The sequence below is a fragment of the Bombina bombina genome, unplaced genomic scaffold (genome assembly GCF_027579735.1).
Source record: "Bombina bombina isolate aBomBom1 unplaced genomic scaffold, aBomBom1.pri scaffold_434, whole genome shotgun sequence".
In the NCBI taxonomy this organism is placed as follows: domain Eukaryota; kingdom Metazoa; phylum Chordata; class Amphibia; order Anura; family Bombinatoridae; genus Bombina; species Bombina bombina.
In genome coordinates, this window is record NW_026512761.1 from 20278 (window position 1) to 31285 (window position 11008).

Genomic DNA, 11008 nt, shown 5'->3' on the forward strand with positions numbered 1-11008 from the left:
GAAAGACAAGTGTGTGTCTGTGTTTAAATTGTTATCAGCTTGAGCAAGGTATTCTATTGTATCATGTAAAAGGGCGTGTTCCCTCCATTCAATGTACAACATTCTTTCAACCCCCCTTCTGGGGGGGTCAGACCTGCATAAATACTGGGCATATGAGCCTTAATAAAAGTCATTCTGTTTAAAACCTGAAAACTGGCTGGGTTGTGAATTGCTGATTCCCTACGCAGGACATTGTTCCCTGGTGTTAACCCTTGGTATCCGGTTGGTACCGTTACAATTGGTGGCAAGCGACGGAATGAACCTTATCGCCCAGAAGAGCAACTACACAAGCCAGTAACCTCAGGAAGAGGGGGATTACTACAATACTGACTAAGATGGAAGGAGTACCAGGGACCGAAGTGAATGGAGATGGATTATTCTAAGCTAAAGAGACAAATGTAAAAGGAACTGCTAGAAGCCAGGGGAAAGATAGGCAGCAGCAAACCCAAGGCTATATTAATTGCTGAGCTGATGGAGGGAGACAGAGCTCGCAGCGCTACGCCTCCAGCAGCCATGGAGGAGACCCTATACCAGAGGGAAATGAGGACCAGGCTGGAATTTTTACCCCAACCTGTACCACGGGATATGCTATCCGTGGTAATGGCAGATGTGCAGGAGTACGTGATGGCACACAGTCCGCGGAATGCATCCTCCCGAGCAGAATCCATTTTGGACGCACTCAGCAACCCAGTAAGACCCAAAATCCCATACCATGCATTTAAAATGTTTTGTGAGGAGAAGGATGAGATTGATGGGTATTTACAGGATTTTGAGAGACTGTGCGAGTTACATGATTTGGAGCAGTCCGTATGGGTGCCGGTGCTAGCAGGCAAGCTAGCCGGTAGGGCAGCGGAAGCGTATCGCGCTGTACCCAGGGAGGACAGCAAGGATTACGCTAAAGTGAAGAGAGCGATCTTGGAAAGATATGCCATTACCTCAGAGGCATACCGGCGCAAGTTTAGAGGCCTGCGCAAGCCAGAAAGAGATTCCCATGCAGAGTGGGCCCACAAGCTGGATCAAGCATCTCAGGGGTGGATACAGGCCAGCCAAGCTACCACCATGGAAGAATTGCGACAACTGATGCTGTTGGAGCAATTCTTTAACGGCTTGTCCCCAGAAGCCCAAGAATGGGTGAGAGATCGAAAACCCCTCACCTTAACCGAAGCAGCCAGATTAGCAGACCAGCATTTTGATGCCAGGAGGCACCATGGACTACAGCCTAACAACGGACGGGCTAATATACAATGCCACACCTGCAAGCAGTGGGGACATATGGCACGTGAGTGCACCCAAAATCGGAGCAGACAAGCTTGGAACCAGGTCAGACAGAACCTGGCCCCAAGGGCGGCTGCTCACCATTACCAAACGGAGCCAGCCGCTCATGAGGTGTTGAGCACCCAAGCCGAGGAACCCCTGGGAATTCTGCATGAGGTGATGTCGGTCCAGGGACTTCGGGATTCGGGAGCTACTTTAACCCTGATAGCTCCCCATTTGGTGCCGGATACAGCACCCACTGGCGGATCCATGGCAGTACGAGGGGCAGGGGGAGCAGTATACCGATTGCCCACTGCTAGAGTGGAGTACAGACCCCCAGTCACCCCAGCAGCTGCCAGTTACCAACCCCCGGCGCACCGCTATACCACACGGCCTCCGGCCACGAACTACCCTCAGAGAGCCCGGTTCAATTCGCGGGGCTACTCACAACCTATTCGGTGCTTTGGATGTAAGCAACTAGGGCACAAAAGACCAGAGTGTCCCCTAAACGCAGCGAATCAAGCACAGTCCTGGAGAAGACCCGCTGGCGGAATCCCACATAATCCTCAGCCTGTGGCCCGCTACGTAGAGGCGCCAGAATGCTGGGGCAGCCTACATGAAGCAGACCCCGTGCAAGCTGCCCACCGGAATAACCGGCAACGGGTTAAAGTGAATGGGAAGGAGGTCAGTTGTCTACGGGATACTGGTGCTACCATGACCTTGCTTCAAGAGAACTTGGTGCCTGAGAAACAGCACACTGGAGACACTGTGGCTGTGAGGGTAGCAGGGGGCACTGTGTTCCGCCTACCTGTTGCCAGGGTACATTTGGATTGGGGAGTGGGCGCTAGACTTGTGAATGTGGGGGTCAAGAAGGACTTACCTGCTGATGTTCTCCTTGGAAATGACTTGGCCCCCCTTGTTTCTGCCTATGCTCCCATGGATCCCGCTGATGTTAACCCTGTGACTACCCAAGCCCAGTCCCTCCGGGAAGAGACGCTTCCATGTTTGGGGTGGGGGCAGTACTGAGCCAAGTTGGAGCAGATGGCGGAGAACACCCCGTAGCCTACTTGAGCCGAAAGTTGTTGCCCCGGACATCCCCAAGCCGATCCGTTGGGATCAGACTGTGTATGCCGGCTTGGTTCTGGGGGAGCATTGTGGCAAACCTAGCCACTTCTGGACTATAACATAAGAAAGGTTGTCTATAGGCTGTATATTGTGCTATGTAGATGTGACAGACCCTTCTGTCAGCACTGAAAGAGTTAACTGGGTTCAGCTATTGTGCACTGTCATTAATGTTATTGATACACAGTCCATTGTTTAATCAACCTCAGAGAGCAGACCCTAGATGATAAGGAAAGACAAGTGTGTGTCTGTGTTTAAATTGTTATCAGCTTGAGCAAGGTATTCTATTGTATCATGTAAAAGGGCGTGTTCCCTCCATTCAATGTACAACATTCTTTCAACCCCCCTTCTGGGGGGGTCAGACCTGCATAAATACTGGGCATATGAGCCTTAATAAAAGTCATTCTGTTTAAAACCTGAAAACTGGCTGGGTTGTGAATTGCTGATTCCCTATGCAGGACATTGTTCCCTGGTGTTAACCCTTGGTATCCGGTTGGTACCGTTACAGTGGTTTAGGTAGTGGTATTGTAATATCATATGTTCACATCTCTTAAGTGAGCATTTATAGGTGAGGCATTATGAAAAAGGCAAAATAATTATTCACAAATTAGAACATGGATTGGACAAGGGTCCAAGTGTGTTTCACTGTTTCCCTTTTTTGTAAAAATGCTCAATATCTTCATATTCCTTTTTGCTACCTCTTGTCTGTACAACAAACTATTCAATTACTCCTTCCCCCTCACCAACTGCACTGTTCATTAGCCCATCTCTCTTACCTTCACATCACTTCTGCGCTCATGAACTTCACACATTCCTAAACACTCTCCTCCCTGCACCTCATCCCAAAAACAGTCTCATTACTGTAAATCTGGATCTCATCTAATACCACTCTCCCTCTTTCTCATACTAGCTGCTGGCGATATCTCCCCTAATCCTGGTCCCCCACAAACTCCTTGCCTTGCACATCCATTTGTGCCTTTCCATAGACTTAGAAAGAAAAACTCTGGTACCCTTACTCAAATTCCTCTTGTATCTAAAGCCAACACCCCCTTGCACTCTGGAACTCTCGCTCTGCTTGCAAAAAGCTTACTACTATCCATGACTTCTTTATCTCCCACTCCTTCAGCCTTCTGGCTCTCTTCTTCAGTCACATGGGGGTCTCCACTTCAGCCACACTCCTAGGTCTGCAATAGACAAGGAGGTGGTGTTGGTATTTAACTTTCCTCTCATTGCACCTTTTTAACAAATACAAACCAACTCTTCCCTCACTTTTTTCTCATTTGAAACCCACATGATTCGCTTATTCTCTCCCCTTTCTGTACATGTTGTAGTCATATACCGCCCCCTGACTTCTCAACTCAATTTCTAGATAATTTTGCTGCCTGGCTACCTCATTTCCTCTCCTCAGATACCCCTGCCCTCATTCTTGGTGACTTCAACATCCCTGTTAACAATACCACTGCCTCCTCTGCAAAACAACTACTATAAATCACTTCCTCTTTCAGCCTGTCACAATGGACTGACTCTCCCACTCACAAAGATGGTCACTCCTTTGATCTGATTTTTAGCTATCGATTCACTATCTCAAACTTCACAAACTTACCTTTTCCTTTTTCTGACCATCATCTCCTCACTTGCAACATCACATCCCTCCCTACAACTCTCCCTCCTTCTACCCCTCACACCAAACTTCACAGAAGCATTAAGTCACTAGATATGCAACAGCTCGCTAGCTCTCTCAAACCTCTCCTCTCTTCCATCTCCTCCTTTTCCTTCCCTGATCAATCTATCTGTCTCTAAAATTCCTCCCTTACACCTGGAATTCTCTTCTACCCTTACCCATATACTCACATACATTTCCATTATCTCCCACCGTACAGGTATATTTCCCTCATCTCTAAAACATACAATGGTCACACCTATCCTCAAAAAAACCCTTCTCTTGATCCAACCTTCCCATCCAACTACTGCCCTATTTCTCTACTCCCTTTTGCCTCAAAGCTTCATGAAAAGCTAGTATATGCAAGTCTATCCCATTTCCTTACATTAAACTCCTTCCTTGATCCACTGCAATCTGAATTTCGCCCCCACAGAGACATCAATTGTTAAGATCACCACGACCTACTTACAGCAAAATTGAAAGGCCACTTCTCTCTTCTTATCCTTCTTGATCTGTTTGCAGCCTTTGATACTGTTGACCACCCTCTTTTGCTCCAAACTCTCCAATCCTTCAGCATTTGCGATACAGCCCTCTCATGGTTCTCTTCCTACCTGTCTAACCATAGCTTTGGTGTAGCCTTCTCTGGGGCATCCTCCCCCTTTACCACTTTCTGTTGGGGTACCGCAAGGCTTTGTTCTCGCCCCCCTTCTCTTCTCAGTCTAGATGTCATCACTAGGTTCCTTAACAATTTGTGCTGATGACACCCAAATTTACCTCTCTGCACCAGACCTATCTACTTCCTTGCTAACCAGTGTCACTTACTGTCTTTCTCATATCTCATCCTGGATGTCCTCTCACTACCATAAGCTAATAACAAAATAATAATAAGTACTGTGATCTTCCGGCATTTCTTAAATCCTTCAACTGACCTGCACTCTAGCTTCCAATAATAGGATGCACTATGCGGTGTTTTCATTTTAATAAATGAATATGTGTACATTCACAGTGACTGCTTTGCCCAAGTAAATCTGTTACTATACAGCTTGCAGGGTACTTTTATCGCTATTCCTTGTGCTTTGCCATGATCATATGGTTTATTGAAAAAAATAGAAACGATTACCGTTATTACAGTGGTCAGTGGAGTTTCGCTTCTGTTTCCTGTGATGGAGGAAATCACTACTGGAGTCAAGCTATCAGACAGTTTAAAAATCCAGGTCAAGCTATCAGACACTGTTTTGGAGCTATCAGACAGGTTTAAAACAGTAGTCAAGCTATCAGACACTTATTTCTTAGTACTTTCTTAAGACTATTAAAGGCTGTACCATACATATATGCTATTAAGAAATGTTTTAATGAATACCACAAGCATTTTTGTTATAAATGTCACTCAAATGTAAAAAAAAAAGTCATATTCCATCATTTCTCTAAACCTTAAAAACAAAATTCCCCATTAAAAACATTTTCACCACAGCTAGTTCAAACAATGACCCCACTAAGATATCACAAAGTATGGAAACTTTTTAGTGTGGAATTTTAAAAATATAGGGCCCCAAACGTCCCTAAAATTGCAAAAATCATCACTTTCAAGCAATTTCACTTAGGGATAAAAGCAAAATCTCCCATTGTTCCACTAAAAGTTCACCACAACTAGCTCACCCAATGACCCCTCTACGATATCACAAAGTTTGGAGACTTTTTACTGTGGAAATTTAAAAATATAGGGCCCCAAATGTCCCTTGAATTTCATAAATCGGCCCTTTTCAGCAAATTCACTTAGGAATAAAAAAGAAATCTCCCATTGTTCCACTAAAATTTCACCACAGCTAGCTCACACAATGACCCCTCTATGGTATCACTAACTTTGGACCATTTTTACTGTGGAATTTTAAAAATATTGGGCCCCAAATGTCCCTCAAATTGAAAAAATTGGCACTTTCCAAAAATTTCACTTTGGGATAAAAAAAAAATCTCCCATTGTTCCACTAAAATTTCACCACAGCTAGCTCACCCAATGACCCCTCTACGATATCACAAAGTTTGGAGACTTTTTACTGTGGAAATTTAAAAATATAGGGCCCCAAATGTCCCTTGAATTTCATAAATCGGCCCCTTTCAGCAAATTCACTTAGGAATAAAAACGAAATCTCCCATTGTTCCACTAAAATTTCACCACAGCTAGCTCACACAATGACCCCTCTACGGTATCACTAAGTTTGGACAATTTTTACTGTTGAATTTTAAAAATATTGGGCCCCAAATGTCCCTCAAATTGAAAAAATTGGCACTTTCCAAAAATTTCACTTTGGTATAAAAAAGAAATCTCCCATTGTTCCACTAAAATTTCACCACAGCTAGCTCACCCAATGACCCCTCTACGATATCACAAAGTTTGGAGACTTTTTACTGTGGAATTTTAAAAATATAGGGCCCCAAATGTCCATTGAATTTCATAAATCGGCCCTTTTCAGCAAATTCACTTAGGAATAAAAAAGAAATCTCCCATTGTTCCACTAAAATTTCACCACAGCTAGCTCACACAATGACCCCTCTACGATATCACAAAGTTTGGAGACTTTTTACTGTTGAATTTTAAAAATATTGGGCCCCAAATGTCCCTCAAATTGAAAAAATTGGCACTTTCCAAAAATTTCACTTTGGGATAAAAAAGAAATCTCCCATTGTTCCACTAAAATTTCACCACAGCTAGCTCACCCAATGACCCCTCTACGATATCACAAAGTTTGGAGACTTTTTACTGTGGAAATTTAAAAATATAGGGCCCCAAATGTCCCTTGAATTTCATAAATCGGCCCTTTTCAGCAAATTCACTTAGGAATAAAAAAGAAATCTCCCATTGTTCCACTAAAATTTCACCACAGCTAGCTCACACAATGACCCCTCTATGGTATCACTAACTTTGGACCATTTTTACTGTGGAATTTTAAAAATATTGGGCCCCAAATGTCCCTCAAATTGAAAAAATTGGCACTTTCCAAAAATTTCACTTTGGGATAAAAAAGAAATCTCCCATTGTTCCACTAAAATTTCACCACAGCTAGCTCACCCAATGACCCCTCTACGATATCACAAAGTTTGGAGACTTTTTACTGTGGAATTTTAAAAATATAGGGCCCCAAATGTCCATTGAATTTCATAAATCGGCCCTTTTCAGCAAATTCACTTAGGAATAAAAAAGAAATCTCCCATTGTTCCACTAAAATTTCACCACAACTAGCTCACACAATGACCCCTCTACGGTATCACTAAGTTTGGACAATTTTTACTGTGGAATTTTAAAAATATTGGGCCCCAAATGTCCCTCAAATTTAAAAAATTGGCACTTTCCAAAAATTTCACTTTGGGATAAAAAAGAAATCTCCCATTGTTCCACTAAAATTTCACCACAGCTAGCTCACCCAATGACCCCTCTACGATATCACAAAGTTTTGAGACTTTTTACTGTGGAATTTTAAAAATATAGGGCCCCAAATGTCCCTCAAATTGAAAAAATTGGCACTTTCCAAAAATTTCACTTTGGGATAAAAAAGAAATCTCCCATTGTTCCACTAAAATTTCACCACAGCTAGCTCACCCAATGACCCCTCTACGATATCACAAAGTTTGGAGACTTTTTACTGTGGAAATTTAAAAATATAGGGCCCCAAATGTCCCTTGAATTTCATAAATCGGCCCTTTTCAGCAAATTCACTTAGGAATAAAAAAGAAATCTCCCATTGTTCCACTAAAATTTCACAACAGCTCGCTCACACAATGACCCCTCTATGGTATCACTAACTTTGGACCATTTTTACTGTGGAATTTTAAAAATATTGGGCCCCAAATGTCCCTCAAATTTAAAAAATTGGCACTTTCCAAAAATTTCACTTTGGGATAAAAAAGAAATCTCCCATTGTTCCACTAAAATTTCACCACAGCTAGCTCACCCAATGACCCCTCTACGATATCACAAAGTTTGGAGACTTTTTACTGTGGAATTTTAAAGATATAGGGCCCCAAATGTCCATTGAATTTCATAAATCGGCCCTTTTCAGCAAATTCACTTAGGAATAAAAAAGAAATCCCCCATTGTTCCACTAAAATTTCACCACAGCTAGCTCACACAATGACCCCTCTACGGTATCACTAAGTTTGGACAATTTTTACTGTGGAATTTTAAAAATATTGGGCCCCAAATGTCCCTCAAATTTAAAAAATTGGCACTTTCCAAAAATTTCACTTTGGGATAACAAAGAAATCTCCCATTGTTCCACTAAAATTTCACCACAGCTAGCTCACCCAATGACCCCTCTACGATATCACAAAGTTTTGAGACTTTTTACTGTGGAATTTTAAAAATATAGGGCCCCAAATGTCCCTCAAATTGAAAAAATTGGCACTTTCCAAAAATTTCACTTTGGGATAAAAAGAAATCTCCCATTGTTCCACTAAAATTTCACCACAGCTAGCTCACCCAATGACCCCTCTACGATATCACAAAGTTTGGAGACTTTTTACTGTGGAAATTTAAAAATATAGGGCCCCAAATGTCCCTTGAATTTCATAAATCGGCCCTTTTCAGCAAATTCACTTAGGAATAAAAAAGAAATCTCCCATTGTTCCACTAAAATTTCACCACAGCTAGCTCACCCAATGACCCCTCTATGGTATCACTAAGTTTGGACCATTTTTACTGTGGAATTTTAAAAATATTGGGCCCCAAATGTCCCTCAAATTGAAAAAATTGGCACTTTCCAAAAATTTCACTTTGGGATAAAAAAAAAATCTCCCATTGTTCCACTAAAATTTCACCACAGCTAGCTCACCCAATGACCCCTCTACGATATCACAAAGTTTGGAGACTTTTTACTGTGGAAATTTAAAAATATAGGGCCCCAAATGTCCATTGAATTTCATAAATCGTCCCTTTTCAGCAAATTCACTTAGGAATAAAAAAGAAATCTCCCATTGTTCCACTAAAATTTCACCACAACTAGCTCACACAATGACCCCTCTACGGTATCACTAAGTTTGGACAATTTTTACTGTGGAATTTTAAAAATATTGGGCCCCAAATGTCCCTCAAATTTAAAAAATTGGCACTTTCCAAAAATTTCACTTTGGGATAAAAAAGAAATCTCCCATTGTTCCACTAAAATTTCACCACAGCTAGCTCACCCAATGACCCCTCTACGATATCACAAAGTTTGGAGACTTTTTACTGTGGAATTTTAAAAATATAGGGCCCCAAATGTCCCTCAAATTGAAAAAATTGGCACTTTCCAAAAATTTCACTTTGGGATAAAAAAGAAATCTCCCATTGTTCCACTAAAATTTCACCACAGCTAGCTCACCCAATGACCCCTCTACGATATCACAAAGTTTGGAGACTTTTTACTGTGGAAATTTAAAAATATAGGGCCCCAAATGTCCCTTGAATTTCATAAATCGGCCCTTTTCAGCAAATTCACTTAGGAATAAAAAAGAAATCTCCCATTGTTCCACTAAAATTTCACAACAGCTCGCTCACACAATGACCCCTCTATGGTATCACTAACTTTGGACCATTTTTACTGTGGAATTTTAAAAATATTGGGCCCCAAATGTCCCTCAAATTGAAAAAATTGGCACTTTCCAAAAATTTCACTTTGGGATAAAAAAGAAATCTCCCATTGTTCCACTAAAATTTCACCACAGCTAGCTCACCCAATGACCCCTCTACGATATCACAAAGTTTGGAGACTTTTTACTGTGGAATTTTAAAGATATAGGGCCCCAAATGTCCATTGAATTTCATAAATCGGCCCTTTTCAGCAAATTCACTTAGGAATAAAAAAGAAATCCCCCATTGTTCCACTAAAATTTCACCACAGCTAGCTCACACAATGACCCCTCTACGGTATCACTAAGTTTGGACAATTTTTACTGTGGAATTTTAAAAATATTGGGCCCCAAATGTCCCTCAAATTTAAAAAATTGGCACTTTCCAAAAATTTCACTTTGGGATAACAAAGAAATCTCCCATTGTTCCACTAAAATTTCACCACAGCTAGCTCACCCAATGACCCCTCTACGATATCACAAAGTTTTGAGACTTTTTACTGTGGAATTTTAAAAATATAGGGCCCCAAATGTCCCTCAAATTGAAAAAATTGGCACTTTCCAAAAATTTCACTTTGGGATAAAAAGAAATCTCCCATTGTTCCACTAAAATTTCACCACAGCTAGCTCACCCAATGACCCCTCTACGATATCACAAAGTTTGGAGACTTTTTACTGTGGAAATTTAAAAATATAGGGCCCCAAATGTCCCTTGAATTTCATAAATCGGCCCTTTTCAGCAAATTCACTTAGGAATAAAAAAGAAATCTCCCATTGTTCCACTAAAATTTCACCACAGCTAGCTCACCCAATGACCCCTCTATGGTATCACTAAGTTTGGACCATTTTTACTGTGGAATTTTAAAAATATTGGGCCCCAAATGTCCCTCAAATTGAAAAAATTGGCACTTTCCAAAAATTTCACTTTGGGATAAAAAAAAAATCTCCCATTGTTCCACTAAAATTTCACCACAGCTAGCTCACCCAATGACCCCTCTACGATATCACAAAGTTTGGAGACTTTTTACTGTGGAAATTTAAAAATATAGGGCCCCAAATGTCCCTTGAATTTCATAAATCGGCCCTTTTCAGCAAATTCACTGAGGAATAAAAAATAAATCTCCCATTGTTCCACTAAAATTTCACCACAGCTAGCTCACACAATGACCCCTCTATGATATCACTAACTTTGGACCATTTTTACTGTGGAATTTTAAAAATATTGGGCCCCAAATGTCCCTCAAATTGAAAAAATTGTCACTTTCCAAAAATTTCACTTTGGGATAAAAAAAAAAATCTCCCATTGTTCCACTAAAATTTCACCACAGCTAGCTC